A 25,387-nucleotide genomic window follows, 5' to 3' on the forward strand; every position below is an offset into this window, starting at 1 on the left:
GTCATAGTCTGTTTCATAGTAGTCCCAAAGGAACTCACTATGTGACTTAGAAAGTGATTGAACATCCAACTTTTTCAAGACTTTGACACCCAACTCTCCCGGCTTGTCAATATGTGACTTCATCTCTAAGATGTGATCACACATAGACCTTGCTTTCCATTAGGGCTTGAGTGACCTTGAACTTGTGGGTTAGGGAGAATAATTGGAGGAGGTGGAGGAAGAGAAGTATGACTTCCATGAGCCAAACTCGGGAAGTCAAATTCATTAGGAAAGCTTGGTTTGGGAAGATCATTGTTGTCTAAACCAGACATCAACAATGGGATAAATTCACGAAAAGTTGATTTAAGTCCTTAATATAACACCCAATATGATATATTAAGGCTAGGACCCAACAAACTATTTTATAACTTGGAAGAGGGATGCCGTAATCCAAGCTATAAAATATTTGAAGGTAGGTGAATGACGATTCACCAATTTCCACCAAGATAAACGAAATGTATTATTAGGTTTTAATTGGTTTTGAAACTCCTAGATTCTTTTGAGATTCATTGAACTTTTCAATGGCATGTTTCAATCTCGAGTGTGCCCTTCAGGTTTTGTGACTGGGATGCCGAGGATCACAAAACAAGGTGTGAAGTAACCATGCAAATATACTTGGTACCCTTAATATTTACCCCTCAATCGATGTACCGGTTAACCACACACGCTCCAACGATACTATGATAAACATTAAGTTACCCTTTTCCTACCTTGTTAAGTCCAGGTTAGTGTGCCGGTTAACCACACACGCTCCACTAACAGCTTAAACAAAGTGCAAAGTGTAATTTCATGGATTACAACCTTATTCACATTTTCCTAAGTAACTAAGATTGGGAATTTATAAAAGGTTTAGTTACTTAGTATTTATTATTAATACTTTTAATGAAGGGAGAATTATAGTCCTTGTCCTACCTGTTCGGCTAACGACCCTCCACCAGTCAAGGAAGTGGTGGGTGAGAGTGGACACCCATTAAACTGCCATTTTATAGGCAGTAACCTTATACCCCCTTATAGACCGGCTTCGTGAATGAGGCCTACTAATGGTAAGACGACTTGCTCTTATACATATAATATATTCAACTTTTAATATTATAATAGTATAAGGGTGTATTTTTAGACATTTAAAATACTTGGTGGTTTAATCTATTAATTAAATTACTCTTAATTTAATTAAATTTAAACCATGTCATTATGGAATTATTAATTGTCTTTTAATTAAACACTTTAATTATCTATTAATAAAGTCCATAAGAGTTAATTGAATTATTCAATAAAAACATCATAATTCCAATTATTAAATTCAAAATTAAAACCATTTAATTAATTGTTTAAGTTATGAACCCAAGAGTTTTTGAATTCAATTCTTTTTTTTTTATCATAAAAAAAACTTTTTCCAAATTCCAAAACTTAAGGGCAAGTTTTGTAACTCTTGAAAACTTTTGGATTCCATAACTTATGGAGTTAAATACTTGTTTTATGATGAAACTTTTCATGTTCCATAACTTAAGAACAAGTTATGGAATTCTTTAAAACATTAAGACTAAGTTTTGTAACTCCATAAAAAACTTTGAATCAATTTTTTTAAAAACCTTTTCATATCCATAACTTATGGAGGTTTCGAAAAACTCTTTAGATCAAACTTTTAAAACTAATAAAATAATCATATCATTTTATCTTTTACTAAATTTGACCTAATTCAACTCATATAGCAAATGATTTAAATTTTACAAATAATTAGTTTTTCACAAAAACAAGTAATTATCTTAAAATTTGACAAACGTCATGTTTTTTTTCCTTTTGTTTCCAACTTTGAAAATAAAACATTTGCATCAATATAACAGAAAACAACCCATGGCTCTGATACCACTGTTGGGTTTTGAGCATTCTAACACTCCTATGGTGTACATGCAACCCTATAAACCTTGGATCTATGTTTTCTCTATTATACATGCAAATATTAAATATTCCAAGGTTTCATCCTAACTAGCATATTATGAAGCACCTATACTACAAAGTTCTAGTTAGATGACATACCTTTTGATGTAGCTTGATGTCTTCAAGCTTTAAGAGCTTAGCCCCAATAGTGTGGAAGCCTCAAGTGGAATCACAAATCACCAAAACACCTTGGAAAACCTTTAGAGAATATGGATACTTGGCTCACACTATGAAATCGGTTAGTTCCCTCTTTAGTGTATCCACACTAGCCACTAGCATAATTTCATGAACCATAAGACCCTTTATATAGTGTGGAGGATTAGGGTTAAACCCTAATACCCATGACCTTTCATTTCCTAGGATCCATGGGTTAAAGCTCCATGGACTATCCATGAAGACTTAGCCCAACCTAAATGAACTTGGCCCACTACACACACACACACACATATATATATATATATATATATATATATATATATATATATATATATATATATATATATATCTAAGAGTCCATATTTAATTAGTTCCTTTTGATCACTTAATTAATTATAAATTAATTCTTGATCAATACTAATTAAATAATATGATTATATATTAATATATTAGAACTTATAATATATTAATATAAATCATAAATATACTATTCTCAAAAGACTATCCATATAAATTGTGTCGGTGAAGTGCAACCCAAATGGACCATGCCGGGTCGGGTCAAGTACATACCAAATATAGTTATGGACTTAGACATTAATCCAACACCTTCACTATCGGGATACGACGTTGTTTTGTGCGCTTGACTTCCCGGTCCATGATTTCAACTGGTTCCTTTAAGAAGTGTAAGCTCTTGTCCAGTTCGATCTCATTGAGAGGAATCTCAAGTGTCTCATCGGACATACACTTCTTCAGGATCGAGAGGCGAAATACAAGATGAATGTTACTAGTTTCTCGGGGTAAACGGAGTTTGTATTCTACGGGACCGATTCTGGCGGGGAGCTCGAATGGTCCAGTGAATCTTGGATTTTGCTTTCCACGCTTTCCGAAGCGTATCATGCCCTTCCAGGGTGAGACCCTCAAAAGAACACGGTCACCGACCTGGAACTCCAAAAAGAGGTTTTCGTCTCTCCGACACAACTCTCTTGTCTAACTCATGAATATGGATTTAGGTTAGTCTCTACGCTTAACTCGGCCCATTGAACAAGTGGTAGTTCTGGAGGGTTTACTGAATAGACTTCAGAAGGTTTTTGGAAGGTAAGGTACTCCTCGCATGAGTACTTCGGGGTCTAGAATATGAAAAGGCGATTCAAAGATTTATGTCGGTTTGTTGTTACGAAAGACGAGGGTCTCGTGTATTTGACGATCCAGGCGACGGAAACGTATGGTCTTAGTATGGCGAGGGCCATGCCAGACCATGACGATTGGATGATAACAAACTCTTTACCGAGACAAAGAGTTAGACCGATTTGAAAGAATTGATTACTTTACTATGGTGTATCTTGAGGGTGTTCAACAATGCATTCTGTGTAAATGTTCTAGTGTCTTCTTTGATTCTACCGCTGTTACACTTGTACCGCGATGAGCAAGCACAAACAGTGTAAGTGTTTTAACAAGTAGTGAAGATACTTTTATATTATAATTCTTCTTGTTACTTCTCTGCTTGCTTGGTGTATACAAGTTATGTATAATTAAAATGAACAAGAAGGTCGGCTAAGTGACTCTGCCCCAAATCCACACCAGACAGGGAACGGGAATTAAGGCGGAATCACTTACTCTTAGTCTGCAATACCTCAGTTATACATAACCCTAATGTGCATACTAAGCCATCATAGCTTACCTGAGCGGATCTTTAGTTTTCTTATAGACGTGCATACTACACCCCTCCTTTTCCTCTGTCTTCCTTCTTCGTCGGACAGTTTCTCTTGATATGCCCCATTTCACCACATGCATAACATACTTGAATCTTGCTAGCATCAGTAGTTGAAGTGATGTGTTGAGTCGGGCTCCTATCGAAGCGAGCTTCTTCTCCATTTTTAGTCCTTGGACAATTTCTTTCGAAATGTCCGGGTTCGCCACAACTGTAACAAACCTGACCCATTTTCATGCCAAGAACTGAGGTGTTTGGCGGTGTCGGTGCCCTGCAGTAACGAGTGGTGTGTCCTTGTCTGTTGCAGTTCTTACATCGTAACTTGTGGCATTTTCCTACGTGATGGAAGTTGCACTTCTCGCAAATTGGTAGATTTCCAGCATATCGTCGTACTGGCGTTGGCACTGGAGTGGCAGATGTTGTGGCTGTAGGAGTTGTCACGGGTTGTTGTCTCTTGGCAAGTTTTTGAGACAAATTGCGCTCCTTCTTGTTCCAGAATTTTCGTTTGGTACTCTTAGGTTTGGGAGTTGGAGTGTTCTCCTGGCTAAGCCCTTGTTGGTTTCCTGGTGTGTTGTTACGGTTCGAGGTGTTGAAAGTGTTCCCATTCCCATTTGGGTTGTTGGCATTGAATTGCGCCATGACAACGTTTACGGCGGCTGTGACTGTGGCCTGAAATGTAGCGAAGTTCATCTGTAGAAATGGTGTCTCACCAGTTTATTGGTTACTTCCTTGTGAAGACATGGTTCTGTGGCATGACAGGAAAACGATCTAGTGAGGAACGATGGTCAACGGTAGTTGTATTTCATGAATTTATATACTTATAAATTTCACGCCTTGGGGCCACCCTGAATGGTTCTAGTAATGTTCCCGAGGTGTATTCGGATGAGGTTCCTGAAGTATTATAACCCAACTCCTATAGTGTTATGATACTTATCCAATAAGGAAGTCTATATAAAATAAACTTTTGGATTTGAATTGGCTATTCTGGAATGAATTTCTGATGTGACGTTTGTGAGATGGCATAATGCTGCCAAAAGGTCTAAAAGACGCACGAGGGTAAGTCTCTAAATGTTACGAATCGAGTGTATTCTGAATCGATGTTATCTTAGTTTTGAGTGTTTCATGTTCTGACGTTCGAAGCAGTTCGTAACATAGACTTATGATTGGTAGTGACTACCCTCTTGATGAAGTTATGGAATCTGGTTTGCTGTTACTTAACTGATATGATAATGGCCATAAACCTGACACGTAGTGTGAGCAGTGAAATCACTAACTCCCTAAATCATATTAGTTAGTTAATTATTTGCATGCTACTGATCCAGAATGTATTCTCGATAATGGAAATCTTTAACCGAAATAAGATTGTTGTCACTGTAGTTGGTATTGAGATTGTACAAAGTTCGGAAAATTTGACCTAGGAGTAGGTCAACAACATACCAACAGAGGAATAAATTGACAACATAAAGAACTAGTAATTTAGCACTTGCAAGACATAGATGTTTACGGGGAAAAGTGCTACTTTGAGCATAGATATAAAGGCTATTCTTGAAACCGAAAAGGAAGGATGAGTAGAGTATTTCCTATCAGCGATGGGCACCCCTCGGATGAATCCTTAATTCGGCCAGTTGACGCTCCACATCAAGCATGTGTCTTTCGTATGCTGATTGGCGTGCTCGGAGCTCCATGACCTCAGCTCGGGTTGCAGCTAGCTCTTGCTGCAGAGCTTCATTGTCTCTCATAGCTCTCCCATGAGAAATTTCAAGGCGGCGAATGCGATCCGTACTGGCGTTTGAATCCGCTTCGAGTTCCATAGTTCGCTGAATGATTGCCACACCTAGCTCAACATTGCGAGCCACTCGGCGAACCAGGATTGGAAGGGCCCTATCTGCGGGGCGTCCCTCGTCCCGATTGTAGAAGTTGCGGTTTCCGTTGTATGGGAGGGGTTGGCCTTGCTCGTGGCTCCACCTATTCAGACTCCCAAACCACATAGGCGTTGGACCTTGGAATTCACGATGGTGGTTAGGATTTGGTATTGGGGCCACTTAAGGTAAGTTCTCGACTTCAGGCTCTGAGTCAGTCTCTTCAGGGAATTGTTCTGCAAAGTCGTCGTCCAAAGGAATTTCATGATTTCCTTCTGGCTCTGCCTCGATCCATCCATTATTTCCTTAGTTGGGAAAGTACGGGTCGCCAGGGAGATGGAATCCAGCCATGCTATCTACGCGAGAATAGAGGTAAAGAGATAGTTTAATAGACGTCGAATCTAGTAATACCGCTATTGTATTATAGGTGTACGCTCGATACTTTGTTGTTATCTCATCCTGATAATTAAAGTGTTCTACCAAGCGATAAGCAAGGAAATATTACTAATGAGTAGCAACACTTGGAATAAATACTCCTATAGTATTTTAAGTTGCATGTTTTTGTTCTACCGATATCTGATGTATGCATACTTGGTAAGTTTTAGGCTTGCTGCAACACCACAGTCACTCCCAAGCACATGTTGGTCATGTCTCGAATGAATATAGTTGATCAGGCTATATTGATCCTAAACATGATTACATAACTTCCTAGGTTTAACCGCAATGTCCAACATCCAAATACTTTTGTTTTGTTCTACTTATGACACTGATTCTGATACTCAGGTATACTTGTATATTCTTTATAAAATTACTTATATTTTAAAAGTATACTTTTAGTTTTAGAGCACTAAGGCCCCTTAGTGTTTATAGTTGTATACCATGTAAGGTTCGGTATACTTAGTTCACTATAAACAAGAGCTCTGATACCAATCTGTCACACCCCCAAACCGGAACGGTGGAAACGTTCGGGGGCGGAGGACGTCATGTGTAGTATCACAACAATTGTATCATAGCAATCATAGAAAACACAACCAAACATTGAATACATGTATGAAAAAGGTTTACATTTGTTTAAGTCTTGTTGAAATACATCATAATTGTAAGTAAATATAAAGACATGACTTTAGTTGCTCCAACTTCTCAGACTCCAGGAGTACCTGTCTACTGATTTCCTGAGAATACAAGCAGTTTTGAAAGAGTATCAGCATAAAGCTGGTGAGTTCATAAGCGATGTTTGTATATTAAAAACCGGTTGTTAACTCTGAAAATGTTTTCATGACTCCAAGAAAATCCAATATTTTCTTTAGTAAAAGTGAGATAATCTTAGTAAAAATGTTGTATGAACTTTGTATGAAAACCGTTGAATGAAATGTTCTGTTTGAAAACCCTGGTTACCACCAGTACGTATAGTAGTATTAGTTTTCCTTGAGAAACCATCTATTTGTCCGTACTTGTACTAAACAAGTACTGTTCGTGTGTTATTATTACGTATGTAAATCGTTGTTATCTACATTGTGAGTGTCATGACCATACTTTGACTCGATATGGCGCGAATCGGGCACCAGTATCTTTTATGACTTTGTCACCCATAGACCTGTCGGTCCTACTGTAGCTAGCAGCAAGGTGCGGGATAGTCAGTCCCGTATAGATCTATACACAACAGTCACGCTATCCTTCGAGGAGATTCTGATCATAAGTACTAGTCCTACACTCAGTTAAGTTTGTGAGTGTTACCAAGGATGTGTCTCCAACTAGACTAACAAATTTACAAGTAATAATGTTGAAAACCTTTTTTGTAAATAACTGAAAGGTTTATAAAGTATAAGTTTGTAAACTGTTGTATGAATTCCCAAACTATATCGGACTATAGCTTGTGTGTATGTATGTATTCCCAAACTGTATTGAACTATAGCTTGTGTGTATGTATGTATAACCTTGTATGAATTCCCAAACTATATCGGACTATAGCTTGTGTGTATGTATTTATTCCCAAACTATATCGAACTATAGCTTGTGTGTATGTATGTATAACCTTGTATGAATTCCCAAACTATATCGGACTATAGCTTGTGTGTATGTATGTATTCCCAAACTATATCGAACTATAGCTTGTGTGTATGTATGTATAACCTTGTATGAATTCCAAACTATACCTATTATAGTTTGTGTGTATGTATGTATTCCCAAACTAATCGAACTATAGCTTGTGTGTATGTATGTATAACCTTGTATGAATTCCAAACTATACCTATTATAGTTTGTGTGTATGTATGTGTGAAATCAGGTATTGATCTGAAAACTGTGTGGTTAAGCTTGTAAGTTGAAAATGTCCCTTATGCTCAGCATAATACAGAAGGGATAAAATATCTGAATATTTTGTAAAGCTGTAAAATCTATATCTTTGTACTGATTTCATCCGTTTTATGTTTACTGAAATCCGTTTGTATAACTTTCATAAAATCATTTATGTTTGGCTTGTATTCCCCCTGAAAACATTAAAAACTCAGAAAATGTAAGGGTATGAACTCACCATGAGCGAGTGGTTTGCACGAAAGACCGGTATGGAATGTTGAGTGTCAAGTGAAGCCTCGAACACAACTTGATCCTAATTAGCATGTAATGACACATATAGGAGTCAAATGAAGGTATTTCACTACTAGACATGATAGGGAACCACTCTAGGGACTTGGAACCACTTGCACTAAGTGTTAGAACCTTATGGGATTGAGTGAGGGAGGTGTACGGCCACCCAAGAGGTGTGTACGGCCATGGGTGTGCGGTCGTACACTCATGATGGAATGTGTCTTTGAAGTGTTTTCAAGGTTCATACTAGCATCCATGAAGTGTTCTAGGTCCATGCTTAGTTGTAGTGCAAGTTTGAGGTCAATAAGGGTCATGGAAGTGGGTTTACAGCCCTATGAGGTGTGTGTGGCCGTACATAGGGGTGTACGGTCGTACACCCTTCATGTTTAAGCCCAAAATGTCGACTTTAAGGTACAACAAGGCTAGGGTCATGTCCAACTCGAAGATAGGGGTCAAACTCTCACTTTGGAGGGTCTTTTAGGAGTGTACGGCCAACCTCATGAGGGTGTGCGGCCGTACTCCTTCAAAGGGTGAAGAACATGATGGGACTTGATGAATCAAGGCTTAGATAGAGTGATCTTTCAAGGATAACAAGGTAGAGGATGAATTACTCACGTTCTTGAAGCTTTGGAGGGTTCACTGTTGAGTAAGTTTGAGAGAATGGTGTAGTGTGCAGCCAAGGAAAGAAAAGAATGAAGGGAAGGGGTCTACTCCTTTATATAGAGGTGGGTGTGCTGCCATGAGGGGGGTGTACGGTCGTACACCCATGTGTACGGCCGTACACTCCTCCTAAAGGAGTGTATGGCCCGATTTTGCTACTATACGACTTGCTGACTCATTTCTAATCTCAACCTTGATTGTACTCAAGCTTAGAACACTTAAATGAATCCTTAAACCGCGCTAGAAGTTAACAGAAAGTAGTTTAACAATGATTGAATCGACTAGATGTACAAGATAGAAGTTTCGGGTTGTCACAACCAGTTCTACCCGTCACCTATTATTCAAATCGTTTCCCAACTTAAATTTAATATCAAAATACCCAAAATACCCTTTGGTCAAAATTGGTCAACTCTAGTCAAAGCCAAAAGTCAAAAGTCCACGGGTTTAACTCAGCCGAGAACGTTCGACGTACTCGTCCAGTACGCGGGGCGTACTCGGACGTTGACCAGGCACGGGGGTTGACCGCGTACGCGCATTGTACCACTTGGTACGCCCAATATACGTAGATGGATCCTTTCCCAACTTATTAAGTGTTTAATACTTAAGCCTTTACGTAAATTTTACAGATCCATGGCCCAAATGTTGTCCTTGGCCATAAAGTTTCCAACTTTATGGTCTTGCATGGCCATTAAGTGCTAAATACTAAAATCCCTAACCTCTTAACTCATTAAGACAATCAAACTCATGCATGGGGAAGAACTAAGAGCCAAGATCATATCTTTGTGCTTCTAGACCTCTCAAAACGTCTAAAAGGACAACTTAAGTTGGCTAGAGTATGCCATACTCATAAAGGTCAAGACTTGGGACCAAAATGCTTCATGAATCAAGAACTAACAAGATCTAAAGGAATACAATACAAGATCTAAAGGAATACAATCCAAGTTCATAACTTTATACCTCCAAATGATGCCAAAAGATGATGTTATTCTGGATCTAAAGAGTCCCCCTCCTCCAAGGTGATCTTCTCTTCTTCCTCTCTCCTTCAAGACTACCAAAATACACACACAATGCTCAAGAAGGCTCTAGATGGATTAGGGTTTTCTTGGGAGATGAAAGTGGGTTGGAGGTTGATGAGGGAATGAACCTTGGGGAGATAATGATGCTTATAAAGGGCCCAAACCCTAGAAATTAGGGTTTTGTGGTTTAGGCATGTACGCCCAGCGTACGTGAGCTCGACCCTTAACTTTCAAAAATGCAACTCTGGGCCATTTTGCAACATTTTTCATACACAAGGGCTTAAATGCAATTAATCTTCAAACCTAGGGTTAAAATCGATAATACCTCATCATTGGAATGTTACACAACTCCATTTTGTTGAGGCGAATGAGGATTCGTAAGATGCTTTTTTACTCCATTTTCTTCACAAAATGATGATAATTCCTTTGACGTAAACTCCCCCCCCCCCCATTCGGATCCGTAGGAAGTGTCTTTTATTCATGACACAAATCTTTTTTAAACATGAGCTTGAATCGTTTGAAAGCACCCAAGGCTTCAAACTTCCCAGATAAACTATTAACCCACATCCACCGACTATAATCGTCTTCCAAAAGAAGAAAATACCCACTTCAATAAAGGTGGGTGTAATCGGACCACATAAGTCTGCATGAACAAGTTAAAGTGGTTTTGGATCTCAAAAGAGCATTTGGTTCGGGAAAGAGATTCAGTTTTTTTTTACAAGAAAACACTCTTCATACACTTTATTTGGATGTTTGGTCCTTGGAACTCTGGTTGCCATACTCCTTTGAGACAACTTTTTAAAAAGGGAAATTAACGTAACCAAGTCATGAAGTCAAGAATGCCATATCCAAGGCGGTTCGTCCTTCGTGGCTAAAAGGCATATGGGTCTACTGATTCTCAATGGAGATTTGTATAACCGGTTCGATGATCTTTGGACTCTCAAAAGAAAATTTTATTTCTATCGGATAACGTCAAAATCGACCCGTTAATAATGACTCGACTTCCTTCTTCCGTCATTTGTCTGAGACTAATGATGTTATTTTTAAGACTTGAAATGTAATATACTTCATTCAAAAGTCTTTGGATACTATTTTTACAATCGAATAAAATTGATCATTTTCCTAAAATAACAACAGTAGAACTGCCGCCAAATTTCACATGACCCGTAATGTTCCATCCAACTCATGGAACTCTGATCGGTCTCCTGTCATATGGTTGCTAGCACCGATGTCGAAATAACATACCTTAGAATCAAATCGACTCTCCCCTGATGCAAGAAGTTTAACTCAAATCTTCTCTTTTAGCGACACCTTTCCGGGTACATAGTCTTGTGAGATTGCTATCATCAAGATGGGTGCCTCTTCATTGGCTTGTGTGAGGTTCACGTCCTCACCACGGTTCTTTTCTGGGCACTCCGATGCACAAAGACCAAACATCTCACATTTAAAGCATTTTACTTTGCTTTTATCCTTTTTCTGGTCATTTTGTTTTGCATTGGATTCATTGCCACCTCCTCGACCAAACCCTCATCCTCGACCTCTTCCTTGGCCTCAGCCACCATGACTACCTCTATCCTTTGAGGTGTTTGACGAGCTCCGTTCGTCGGGTTTCTTGAATCATGATTTCCACTTGACATGTGTAGGTAACAAGGAAGGTCTGTCTTCTTGTTGTCCATAACCCTAAAGTCTCTCTTCATGAGTTTTTCAACGACCCACAAACTCTTCCACAGTCATGGCTTTTAAGTCTCCAAATTATTCGATAAATTTTACAATTTGCAGAAATCGTAATTGGACGGCTCAATGAAACTTCTTCACCACCACAACTTCCTTATTTTTCGCATAAAGATTGAATACTAGTTACAATTGTATTTAATATCATGAAAAAACCATCCACCGATTTACCATCTTTCATTCGGATAACCTCGAAGTCACTTCTCACGGTTTGTACTTTAGCCTCTTTTACTCGATGGGTACCCATGTACATCACTTTAAGTGTGTCCCATCCTTCTTTGGATGTATACTTCTCAGCTAACATAAGTGTCACATCCTCTAGAATTGCTTGATAGATAGCAACTAGAGCCATTCGATCTTTCTCTTCTTCTACATCTTTATCTTGATTTGCATTCCACACTCCTTGTGTTTGCAAATTCACTCGCAACTTTTTATCGCCCACACTAAGTAATTTAAACTTCGTAAACATCGGATAGTGTAGTGTAACACTACCATTCTTCTCAGATTTTTGAACACCTTTACCTTTATCTGTCATGGGTAACATTGCCATGTACTTCGGTATAAAATAACCATGCTCTGATACCACTAGCTGGAAATAAGGATTTAATTATATGCAATATTAAAATAAAATTACCGTTCACAGAATGGGCAAATAAAATGTACAGAAGCATAAGAGAGAATAAGGAAAAGTATTTCCAAGGACTTAATCTTTATTGAATAAAAGTTAAATGGTTACAACTTAAAACTTGGTTACAAGAAATGGTTGAACACCACTCAAACTTATTGTCTGAGACAACTGATATTATAATAAAAACTAAACTACTCATATCTAACAAGATCCCCTAATTTTGGAAAGTATACCATATTTATTAATATAGTAACCAATATGGACTTGAGCCATTTGCTTTATCTGACAAACAACACACAACACTGAAGATGCTTTAAACAATTGTACCCTACAATTGTTTATTAATAAGAAAAGGTATCCAGGAAAGAGAAACATATCCTTCCTAGGAGAGAGAAATCACTTTTCTATCCTACCCTTCCTTTTCTATCATTTCCTTCCTTTTCTATCCTTCTGATGAGAGAGAAAACTATTCTTCCTTTCTATCCTTCCCATGTTATCCTTCCCTTCCAAGGTTTAACAAAAAAAAGCTATCCGATAATTCCCTTTGTTATTGGTATTATCCAGTTTAATATCACACAGGGTTGGTCATATGATTAAATATGTCTTGGGTGGCTTAGAAAAATTGATCTTGCTTGTCGAAGGGGATCTGTAACACCCTCGTCTCTTCGGTATTAACTTGGGAATACACCTACATCAACACCCAATTAACTTTCCTTTGCTACTTTACCTCATGAGTTAGCTCCTAAAAGAAAAACGTATAGGCATCATGACATTTCTAAACAAGTTTCTCTATTTCCTTGGTGTACGCCTTAATTGATTTACATGTTGTACTTTTGATATCTTTCATTTCCTTGATCAATATGTCTACTTTCTTCAAGAATTCCTCGTTTTGTTTGACCCTTCTCTCATCCATGACGTTAATTCTCACTTTGATTCGTAATAGACACATTTCATATACCATCCTTTTTCTATCTTCAAAACTTGAAACTATATCTACTTGTAATCAGAGTTAACTACATATCTTGTATCAGTTATCATGACCTAAATGGGTCTCTTATAAACATCACACTTGTTCTCTCTCTTATCTTTTCGTTTTGTGTTTGGCTAACTCTCAAGAATGTTAGTGTATCCCACATAGGTGAGACACAGTCTTATAAGTGGCTATATATGCTGGAGTCACGCTTCTCTTCATAACAACTCTTTTGGAGAGTTAATCTTGGGCCCCATATATATTTACATGGTATCAGAGTCGTCGTCTCGCACCCCCGTGGCCTAGCACATCTCTGTCTATCCTCATTAAGCCTCTAACTCTAAGGAGGAGTGTTAGTGTATCTCATATTGGTACGACACGGTCTTATATATATATATATATATATATATATATATATATATATATATATATATATATATATATATACTCTTCTCTCAATAAGGGCTTTATTGGAGAGTTAATCTTCGGTTCCACATATAATTACATGGTATCAGAGCCGGGATCCTACACCCTATGGCTCAACACATCCCTATGTATCCTCATTGTCTATCATCATTGAGCCTCCAACTCTGGAGGAGCGAGAAATAATAATAGTACATGATTAGACAGAGTACTACATTTTTTTGAAAGAAGTGTAGTAGTGATAGATTTACGAAACAACTGATTTGTCGCTAAATAAAGGCCAATTTCCTACCGATAGCAACGACATATGAATGTATAGATACCAGTCGCAAATCTCTTGATAATAACGGCAATATTACAAGAAACCGGTTGCGTCACAAACTAATTCTCATTTCTACGTAATCCATTGGTTATTCGGATTTTTGTCGTGTATTCCATGCTAAAAATCCCTATAAGTTTTTGTCTTTAATTGTTTAACTATTATAATTAGTTTCTTGTAATTAATATATTTAGCAATTTCCCTAGAAAATACCAACAAATGAAAAGGGACGTTGCTAAATTCAAAGACTAATTAGCATAGACTAATTTCGACAGTTTAATGTGTATACTATATGAAGTTTTGCAATTGAACATCCATAGTTAATTATGTCGCTATGCTATAAAAAATTTCACTATTTACTAAACTATGTCGTTGTATAGACTCCATCACTATCTGTTGGTATTGCCATAGCGACAAAATAGCCTACTCTGATGCATACTAGAATTCATACAAGGTAATAGTTTTGTTCAAGACAAAATACATACTAGAATACAAGATATCAAAAGAAGAATTAGATATAGACAACTACGCACGTACAACCCTTTGTAATTTTACAACAAACACAACTACATTCACATAAACCTGATCTGTGAAGCTATCAAGAAAGTGAAAGAAAGCATGTCTTCCACGATTGTTGACAAGTAAAGCACCACATGCTATCCAGAATCCAGTAGCAAAACCAGTGATCCCACCAATATAAAACCATCTCCAAAGTTCAGATATTCCATTCCCACCACCTTCACTCTCACCTATAACAGGTGGTACTTCCAATTCTTCATCTCCAGGGCAAATTTTTGTAATGGGAGGTCCACATAATTCTTTGTTTCCATTGTATCTCGAAGGTTCGAAAGACTGAAGTTGAGTGCTAGATGGGATTCTCCCTGACAAATTATTGAATGACACGTCTAAATAACTCAATAAAGTCATTTGAGACATGCTTACTGGTATCCCTCCAGAAAATGTGTTTCTAGATAAATCCAAAGTTAAAAAGTTTTTTCATCTGACCAATTTTCCATGGGATCTCTCCAAACAAAGCGTTATGTGATAGGTTTAGAGCAAGTAGTTCAAAAAGATTGGTCAGTTCATATGGGATTTCTCCTGTTAAATTGTTGCTTGACAAGTCAATGCTCTTCAACAATCGCAGGTTATTGATAAATTCACGTTCGTCTCCTTGCCACTTAATCATTGCATTGTCAACATACCTGCCATTGTATGAAAGATTAACAACACCTGTTATATTCTTAGTACTTGAATATTTTTGTATATTCTGTTTCTCTGAGAACCCTTCTTGAACCATGCTTGTAAGATTATCCAAACATGAGGGGATAGTTCCATGAAGATTATTCATTGACATGTCTAGAACTTGAAGATATGCTAATTGACATAATTGTGAAGGGATGGTTCCAAAGAAGTTGTTTGATCTTAGGATGAGAACATACAAGCCCGATAAATTCTCCCCAATCCAAACAGGCACATTACCAGAAAACCTGTTGACCCCCAAATTTAACGAGGTTAAACTTGTGCAATTCTTTAAAGACAAAGGCAGTTCTCCAGAGAAGTCGTTGTTATACAAATACAACACCTCAAGTTTGAACAAAGATTCAATCGAGGTAGGAATCCTTCCACACAAATTGTTGTATCCTAAATTAAGAACTTTGAGTTCTTTGAAGTGCCACAAACAATCTGGAAGTTTTCCTGCTAGAAAGTTATGAGATAGGTCAAGAAACTCCAAATACCCATGGACAATTTGGCATAAAAAAGAGATTCCTCCAAAGAATTTGTTTCTGGAAAGATTTAATGATTTCAAAGTTGAAGGAAAATTCGGTATTGGACCATAAAATCTATTGGAACTCAAATCGATCACTGGATTATCATCAAAACTTGATAATAAATCTGGTACTTTCCCACTGATGTTGTTGGAAGAGAGATTCAAATGATGTAATCGAGAAGGCCACGTGTTCCAAAACTCGAGAGGAATTGTGTCTGAAATTCCCGTATTGGAAATATCAAGATTGGTAAGATTTTTCAGTGTTTGAATCCATTTGGGGAAACGAGGCCCTAGCTTGCAAGAGCTCAGATCAATATGCTCTACATAAGAAAGGCTTGAAATGTTATCTGTTGAAAGAACTCCTTCGAGTGAGTTTCTTGAAAGATCTATAACAAAAATCTTCGAATTTCCAATGTTTTCAGATATACCACCTCTAAGATAATTGAAAGAGACGTCAACAATTCCAAGACTGGGTAGTTCCCACAATTTCTCACTTATAGTTCCGTTTAATTGATTCTCAGATAGGTCCAAAAATTCTAGGGAAGAAAACTTTTGGATCTCATCAGATAATGAACCTGTAAAATGGCTTCTTGAAGCATATAACCATGCTAATGTAAGGGATGAGCATCCAGACAAGTTTTTGAGAAAATCAGGAAATTTTATCACAGCAGAATTGTTCTCGAATTTCAAAACTTCCAAATTAGAGAGGTTACCAAGATATTTGGGTATCCCATCTAACATGTTGTAAGATAGATCAAGATCAAAAAGGCTATTGCTAGTTAATGAGAACAACCAATGATACATGGAGGAGTTGAGACTGTTGTTTCCAAGATCAAGGAAAACAATTGATGAAGAAGAGTTAACAAATGAAGAATATGGATACATGACCTGTGAGAGCTCACATCCCCTTAAACTTAAATATGATAGATTTCGGAAACTCGAAATCACATTTACCCAATGGTTTGCTTTATCTAGGGAAATCCCATCCATATTAAGAGTTTGCAAACCAGATAAATGAGACAACCACTTTATGTTTTCTACTCTACACCTTCCAACAAATCCAAGAGAAAGAACTTGTAAGTTTGTGAGGTTTCCCAACTCTAAAGGAATGGTTCCATAAAGAGAGAGATATGAAAGGTCAAGGAAACTTAATTCGGTCAAGGAACCAATGGATCTGGGAATGGTTCCATTAAGATTATTGCCAGCGAGCTGAAGGTAACGTAGTAGAGTCATGGAACCAATGAACGTGGGAATGGTTCCATAAAGATAGTTGTGTGAAAGATCAAGATGATTCAAATAGGTTAAGTTCAGCAGTGAATGGCTAATCTTACCTACAAGACCACTCGAGCCCATTTCAAGCCTTGTGACATGGCCGGTTTGGGTGTTGCATGTCACTCCATGCCATCTGCAGCAGTCATCTTCTTCATCTCTCCATGTGGAGAGAGAGCCATCGGGGTCTTGAAGGTGTGATTTGAAATTAAGAAGAGCATGCCTCTCTTCATCAGAACATTTCTTGATAGCACCATTAGCATCATCTTCTTCTCCTCCCACTGCTATATTTTGGTTGGCAGTTGTAGTCTCAAGGTGTAGCAAGACAAGTGAAAAAATTATAAAAACACATGGATGCGTAATGTAAAAGTAAATCTTGGCGATCATTGTTTTATCTTGTTCCACTAGGTTTTTTTTTATTAATGCATACATGAAGATGCACAGAAAAAGGTTTTGTATAATGGCAACTGTGAAATTGAAGAAGTCAAGTGGTTGGACTAAAATCGGTGTCCTATTTGTTAGTCAACATTTATTTAAAAAAACAAAAATAAAATATTATGCAGTCAATTGAGACTACATTTATATCATACCAATAAACTAAAAAATTGGTTTTGAAAATGAAAATCATTAGCTGTGAGATTTTTTGGTCCTATTGACATGATATAAAGAGTAATTTATTTGGTCTCAAAGTTCAAGAATTTTTTACCTTTTTTAACTTTTAACTTTTTTTTTTATATAATTTTAACTTCTCTAAGTTACTCTCATTAGTAGTCATATTGATACTTCAAGATTCTATGCTAAATAGTAGATATTATGAATGATGAAAACATGTTAAAATTATCATAAGTGATAACTTAACATATTTTAGTTTAGTGTAATTATTATTAACAATGAGATAGGTCGAGCACTATTTACTAATCGAACTTGGAGGTGCGGGGTGTACACTTGGTGTGATAAATGTGAACTCGGAAGTACGGGGGTCCGGGGGTAGCGCCCCTAGATGCAGGGTTTCAAGGGGTTGCAGCCCCTTGGCGGTGTCTAGGGGCAGCGCCTTCAAACCTAAACGGATTTTTATATCAACTGAGACTCCAGTCATGCATTTTTCCGCCAAAAACCCATTGATGACATCATGATGATGTAGGGTATCGGTTGTGTCCAATAACTACCATGTTTTGGCACCATTTTTGGTTTAACCGATTTTAACCACTTTTTTCTCAAGTATAAATCAGATGTAGATGTTCTAGAAAAAAGGTTGAACATTCATATACTCAAAATTACATCTTAATTTCTCTATCTCTCAAGAACACATCAAGTAAGGTATTCTGTGTTTTCAATTCGAATTAGGCCTGTAATTCGAATTGGTTTATTTTTTGATTATCTCACTTCTGAATTCGTGTACCCCATGCAAAAGGGACAGATTACAGATTTCGGAAAGTGTTTGATAAACACGATCCTTGAATCTATCCAAGTTTGTATTTATTGTTATTATGTTCTCTTAATCTCTAACATAAAAGAATAAAAAAATGTCTATTCGAATTTCCCTTTGTTCAGATTTATAAAGTTATGAATAAAATAACAAGTTGTTTATAGTTTTAGGGACCATAAATATAACTTGGAATGTTGGTAGAAGTTATAACGTCATATAAATTCTACTGTGGTGGTTGTGCTGCTTGTGCACCTATTGCATGATCATAAAAGTCAAAACTATGGTGGTTGTGCACCTATTGAATGATCATAAAAGTCAAAACTATGGTTTTATCATACATAAATTAAATATTCTCTTATCTTTGTATCTATGTCAATGTGAAATGTTAATAAGTATTATCTTACCTAATAAATGAAAATCAATTTTGCTAAATGTTATGTTCTCATTGAATTTGACACATGTCATTTTTTAAGAGTTTTTTAATTATTTTTTTTCCACTTGTCATTTTCTTGTATTTTTCATTTTCTTAAATTTAAAATCCACGTTTTAGTGAGATTTATATATGTAAAGTAGATCATTCTATTTAATTTCATAATAAATGCTCTACAACCTTTCAAATATCTTACACTATATATTAAATTACTTGTTTTATTTATTATATTCTTTGTATTTATGTAAAATTATTACTCTAAAAAATATGTAATGATTATAATTTTATATTAAACTTTTTTTTATAAACTCGTGTAATACACGGGTCTCACACATAGTATTTTAATAAAAAATAATAATATTTTAAGACATTTGTCATTATATCATATGAGTAGGAATATAAGTAGGAATATAAGTAGGGGATATTTAATTTCTCTTTATCATATGTGTGAATGTTAAAGAAGGTTACGGCTCAAAAAACTATAGATAGGTCTTTTCTCTTCATTTTTTAATGCACTATAGCAAAAAAAAAAAGACACAAAGGATGGTTAATTGCAAGTAACATGTTTTTAACCATTATTAGTTTTTGTTGTATTTATGATAGGATGGTTGGAATAATGCGTTGAAGACCTAATAGGAATAACTTGAAGAAAGAATAAAGTTTGATCATACTCACAATTTAATAATGTTGTTATTTTTTAAGAAATTTATTCATTTTTGTTGATATTCTTTTAGAATATGTATAATTATATTAAAATGTATAAGGCTTTTAGTCTGTAAGAATATATATGAATTTGTATTTAAGTTCGGATGTATAAGAATATATTAGAATGTTGTTATTTTTCAACATCGGATTCAATATTTTTATTATTCTTCAATAATATTCTAATAGAATAAAATTCTGTAAGAGCATCATTCTAACAAAAAAATATTCTGACAGAATAAAATTGGTTATGTTTACAAATTACGTTAGAATTAAAATTGAGTTAATTAAAAAAATTCAGATTTTTAAAATTTGGAGAATTAATTATCTCTAAAAATCCGAAATTTTTCCTTTTTTAAATGTAGTTAATTGTCCAAAATACCCTTTTGCTAAAATTTGTGTGATTATATGGTACATGCAATCCCATTGTAATATCATACACTCTCAAATCATGTCCATTGATTAATTCCATCCGTTGGTCCAGATCTGTGCATTCTCGCACACAATAGTTAGTAAAAACAAAATAACCTAAGCATATATATATATATATATATATATATATATATATATATATATATATATATATAAGAGAGGGAGAGAGATAGGTAGGTTCCATTGAGATTCAAAATAAAATAAAGATTTTGAAATTCAACATCAGCTACATAATTCATATTTTAATTATCATGTGTTTAGTGTTTGTAATTTTAAGAGCATGGTATTAACCATTTAACCGTAGTCAATACTTATTACCACATTAAATTAAAAACCTAAAAGGTTACTTCCAAGGTACTTAATAGAATTATTTAGTAAACAAAAATAATTTCTTTACTGGATGACAAAATTATCTTAAGTCGTTGATGGCCTTTAACTATTAAAATTGAAAATTAAAAAAAAAATTGGTATATATAATTTGTACTAACCAAACAAGTTGTTAGTACCAAGTATAATTAGTACGGTACTAGTAGCAAATTTTTTATACCAGTTATAGTTGGTACGGTATATGATTTGAGGAAAATAAATTGGTATCCTACCATCTTCACTCCTACATTTCTTTATCTAACGGAAGATATGTAATTTGGGTAATCGTCGATCGTTTCTTTATATTTTCCTATTGTTAACGTATCCTTCAGAAGGAACGTCAAAAAGAGAATTCAAAATTAATACCGGCCTTGGCCTGAGCTGAACTCAGTCGGACCAAGTCTGAGGTCAAGGTCGGGCCTTCGCCAACGCGAAAGGCATAGGTGTGACAGTTATGGTGCAAAGCGGCGCTATATTCTCCTCACCCAAGGATAACACCCCGGCAAGCGTGAGACCATTCAGGGCGTCCCACGTGCACGTAAGACGATAGCCACGATCTCTATAATAACTAAAAGATCCTCCTTTAGCCAATAGGGAGAGGATGCAAAAAGGACGTGACGAAGGACCTTCCGGTAGGAGTCTGCCACGTCACGCCCCACGAAGGAATGACCCACAGAATCAGTTGAGGTCCACAAGCCTCTGGAACCAGGTATAAAATGATCCTTCTTCCTCGTGAAGAAGGGGGACTTTTTTTCCAATGAATATTCTTTCTCTTCTCTAAGAAAAACACTAACTAGATCGTCGGAGCTTCTTCCTGGGAACTCCTCCCGGACATCGACTAACGACCTGTTTTCCATTTTTGTACTGTGATATCAGGAGAGGTCAGCTACACCAAATCCACCGGCAATCTCAGCTCTACTGTCTCCAACATATCACAACACCTATTTTGTTGCGTTACGCCCAAATATGGTGCATTTTCATTAGCTACACTTTTCTTGCACCACATCTATCGTTTACATGGCAACCAAGAAGCATTAACCTTCTTAAGTGCATTCAAGAAAGAACTTTTCAAATAACTTGGTGTGCATCTCCACTACTTTAAAACCATCCCTAATCTGATGGCTAAACCAAGGTTGTAAACCTTTGTATGTAGAATTACCTCCTATCTTTCGCAAGCAATGATGGACCAAATTTCTTTACCTCGTCGAGTATTGTTACAATACATCTGGTGCGATCAACATAGTGTGGTCAATATGACATCATTCCACGACTTATATGGTTGACCGACACTGATCTCAATCGTTAGCAGCCCAAAATTTCACCAACCTTCTCTATAAACTCTACCTTGCAGGAACATCACCACCTACATTCATTATTGAAAGACAATTTATGTAGAGCAAAACATAGAATGGCCGACTTAACCAAATGCGTGTCGACTTGATCACGGATTTTAGGTGGGAGATTTGGTCTAGCTTAGACTGTAACACCCAGATTTTGAGGTATATTATTGTGTATTTTAATTTTGAGATTTATGGAGAGACTCGATGAGTTGAGGGTCCAACTGTGACATCCTCATTTTCACAGCCAGAAAAGACCGATTTTGTTTATGCTTTATAAAAATCAGAGTACTTCTTTTAATAAAAATCTTGCGGAATTTGTTCCCAGAAAAACATGATAAATACGTTATCAAAGAATTTCCGAAGAAATGTATTTTTATTCATTTTAAAACATTTGGGATGTCATCGTTAATACAGAAACATAAGCATAAACAGAACTTGCATTCATTTACACGAGTGATCTACATCTCTTTTAAATCTCTCAGTGTAATGTAACTTCATATCGACACCTGTGATACAAATAAACTGAGTGGGTCAGGTTGGGAAACCTGGTGAGTACATAGGGTTTTCAACCCACAATAATATAATTATTATGTTTAAACATCAAACAATCAACCCAATTACCCATCCCCATTATCTTCTTTACTCTTAAGGATCTACCCTAAGAATCAATTATTCCTCGTTCATTCATTCCTAAGGATCATCCTAAGGAATCGGCACGAAGTCCATCGTTGTCAATGACACAGCTGTCAAGCACAGCTGCTAGTTCTATCACTTAGGCGCAGCTGCCAGAATTGTGACATTCTATGTGAGGCGCAACTACCAGTATTGTCCTTCGAGCACAGCTGCTAGGGTTATCTCGTTTATTGACAATATCGTTTTCGAGAGTCCACTCGCAATACATGTCAATGGGTTTTTAGAGTACACCGGTGAACACATCGTTCACAACACCTACAGGTTGCGAGCCTGCCAGTGATCCACTGGACTGTCTAGAATAGTTCGTGGTTGTCATCCATACTCTGCTAGATGACAGGGCCATCATTTGGGAAAGGCTTCTCACATCGTCCACCTCTCACACTTACCTCGTGGTCTATAACACCTCTCAACTCATCATCCAACTCATATTCCATCTATTACATCTACCCATGTTTTACCCAACATATTTTTGTATATATATATATATATATATATATATATATATATATATATATATATATATATATATATATATATATATACAGTTTAAATCATTTAAAACATGTATAAAATCGTTCATCCAGCATAGATAGCAAGTATACAGATAATATGCACACATAGCACGTAATTTATTTAAAATACTTCATATCTATGTGTAAGATGAAAGTAACTATGCACTCACTTGAAAAGGTGGTGAATCTGAACTCAGACAGCGCTTCGCTTCTTAAAAATAATTTCCTTCGACGAAACCTAGTATTATTACCACTAGAGTTTAGTTTATTATTCGCCGAGACTAATTAATAGTCTAGCTATTATTACTATTATATAAGCATTAAACAATACTTATATAACCCATAATAATAGCCCAAGTACTTATTATAAGTTCCTAATAACGCTACTATAATTAAATAAACGATATATTAAAAATAGCGTAGGCGTAGCTCACATACAGCGGGTTTTATAGAAAATCGGGCTTTGCTTGGAGCAGCGTTCCCGAGCCGAAAATCTCTTCTTCTCGGAGCCGTCGAGCACTCCGGGGCTTCCGCCTCGTGCTAGGGAGGTTCCCTAGGCTTTTCGGGGGGTTTCGGGGCTAGAGAGAGGTTCTAGAGAGAGAGTAAAGAGAAGAAAGAATGGGAAAGGTGTGAAGAAAATGAGGGTGGGAGAGGTTCTATTTATAGGGTGAAAAATGGCTAAACTTGGTGCCACATGTCACCATCTAGTGGCAAGACTTGGGGAGAAAGCAATGGCCAAGATTGTGTCATATCACCCATTTTCGCACAGCACACTTCCGACTTCTAAAATCCGTAACTTTCACATACGACCTCCGTTTTTGACGTTCTTTATATCCACGCGTAGGTAAAAATAAGATCTACAACTTTCATTTTGACTCTGTTGGCTAATTCTCGACCGATCTTAAATTTAACAGTACGAGGAGATTATACTGTTAAATGTCCGCGTAAAATTCATAACTTCTACATACGGACTCCGTTTTCGTCTGTCTTTTTACCGTTGAGTTCCTATTAATGAGATATTCAATTCTCCTTTAGGTCGTGTAGGCCAAAAACCGCTCGATCTAAAATTCGAGTTTCGGGTCGTGCACTGCTATGCCAAATCTTAGAAAATTCATAACTTCCTCATACGAAGTCAGATTTGAGCGTACTTTTTTTGTATGTTCTCGGTTTAACGTTTTCTACAACTTTTGTTTAGATCGCTAAGGCTAAAAGTCGCTCTATCGTAAATTCACTATTTACGTCTCCCGGTGCCGTGCCGGTTCTGCCGTAAAACTTCGACAGGTCATAACTTCTTCGTTATAACTCGGATTTCGGCGTTCTTTATATGTACGGAAACCTTGAGACGTATTCTACAACTTGGTTAAGATTATTTATTCTAAATAATCTTTTGTCGAAAAGTCGTTTTCGACCCCTATTATCTCTAAATTGACTAGCCCGGATCTACGGGCGTTACAATTATCTCCCCCTTAGGATGATTACGTCCTGGAATCATCAACGAAACAGGGCTCACATGATGACTCCATACGTTATCTCTTCATCCTAAGTCATAACTTTGATGTTTCTTCGAACGAGTATCTAACTCTTAGACTCCTTGACTACAGGCGGTGCTCGATCTTGCATCCGCTCTCTATCTTATGTTAGACTTCCAATCATGATCTTCATGTCACGATCTCGATCTTTATTGGAGACTCCTTATTTAACAAACTTAAGATAAGTTTCTTCCTTTGATTATCATAATAGACTGATAGGTCATGTTCTAATGACCTCTCATCATATGTTACAATGCTTAGACTCAGGTCTTTTAGAGTCAAATTCCGGAACAGACTATACCTTCCTTCATGTTCTTATCACATCTTAAAAGGTAGCATTTCTAGCTACAAGCAACTGTCGTGATACCTGTACTGATCGCTTTGATTATCTTTCATTTCAATCTTCCGGCTTAAGTCAGATGCTACATCGAACTTGGTTCTCTGAACCTCGTAACATATTCATCATAGTCGGACTCGATTTGATATGAACACTAGGGTCGGAATAACAGTCATCTTCTTAGTCATTACCGAAACAATGGTAATGACATACCTGAACAAAACGGAATCAACTACTAGCTTCTCGGTAACCTTGTGACTTTCCCTGATCCAAGCGTGAGTCATGTGCTTCCGGTAGTATATGCATCTACTACCTTTCACACCTACTCATACTCGTCCCAAGTATTGTCTCGCAGTCCCCAAGTCACCATACAAGAAAATCACATAACAGTTTAACACACCAGATAACAAAGCGAAGGCTTTATTATTTCTTGAAACTATTACATAGGTGTTCGAGTTCACCCTATACTATGCCTCTAACAGGTTACATTATATGATACTATCCCTTGGTTACTTCATAACTCAGTCTTTGGATATTAAGCCTTCACTCCTGAATC

General features: G+C 36.6%; 1 pseudogene; it reads right to left on the reverse strand.

The window, feature by feature from the left end:
- Window positions 1-14,552: 14,552 nt before the first annotated feature.
- LOC145157721 (receptor-like protein EIX1) lies at window positions 14,553-17,451 on the reverse strand (annotated as a pseudogene).
- Between the last annotated feature and the right edge of the window lie 7,936 nt (window positions 17,452-25,387).

Source organism: Lactuca virosa, chromosome 2 (genome assembly GCF_052849685.1).
Source record: "Lactuca virosa cultivar CGN04683 chromosome 2, Lactuca_virosa_CGN04683_v6, whole genome shotgun sequence".
Classification (NCBI taxonomy): Eukaryota; Viridiplantae; Streptophyta; class Magnoliopsida; order Asterales; family Asteraceae; genus Lactuca; species Lactuca virosa.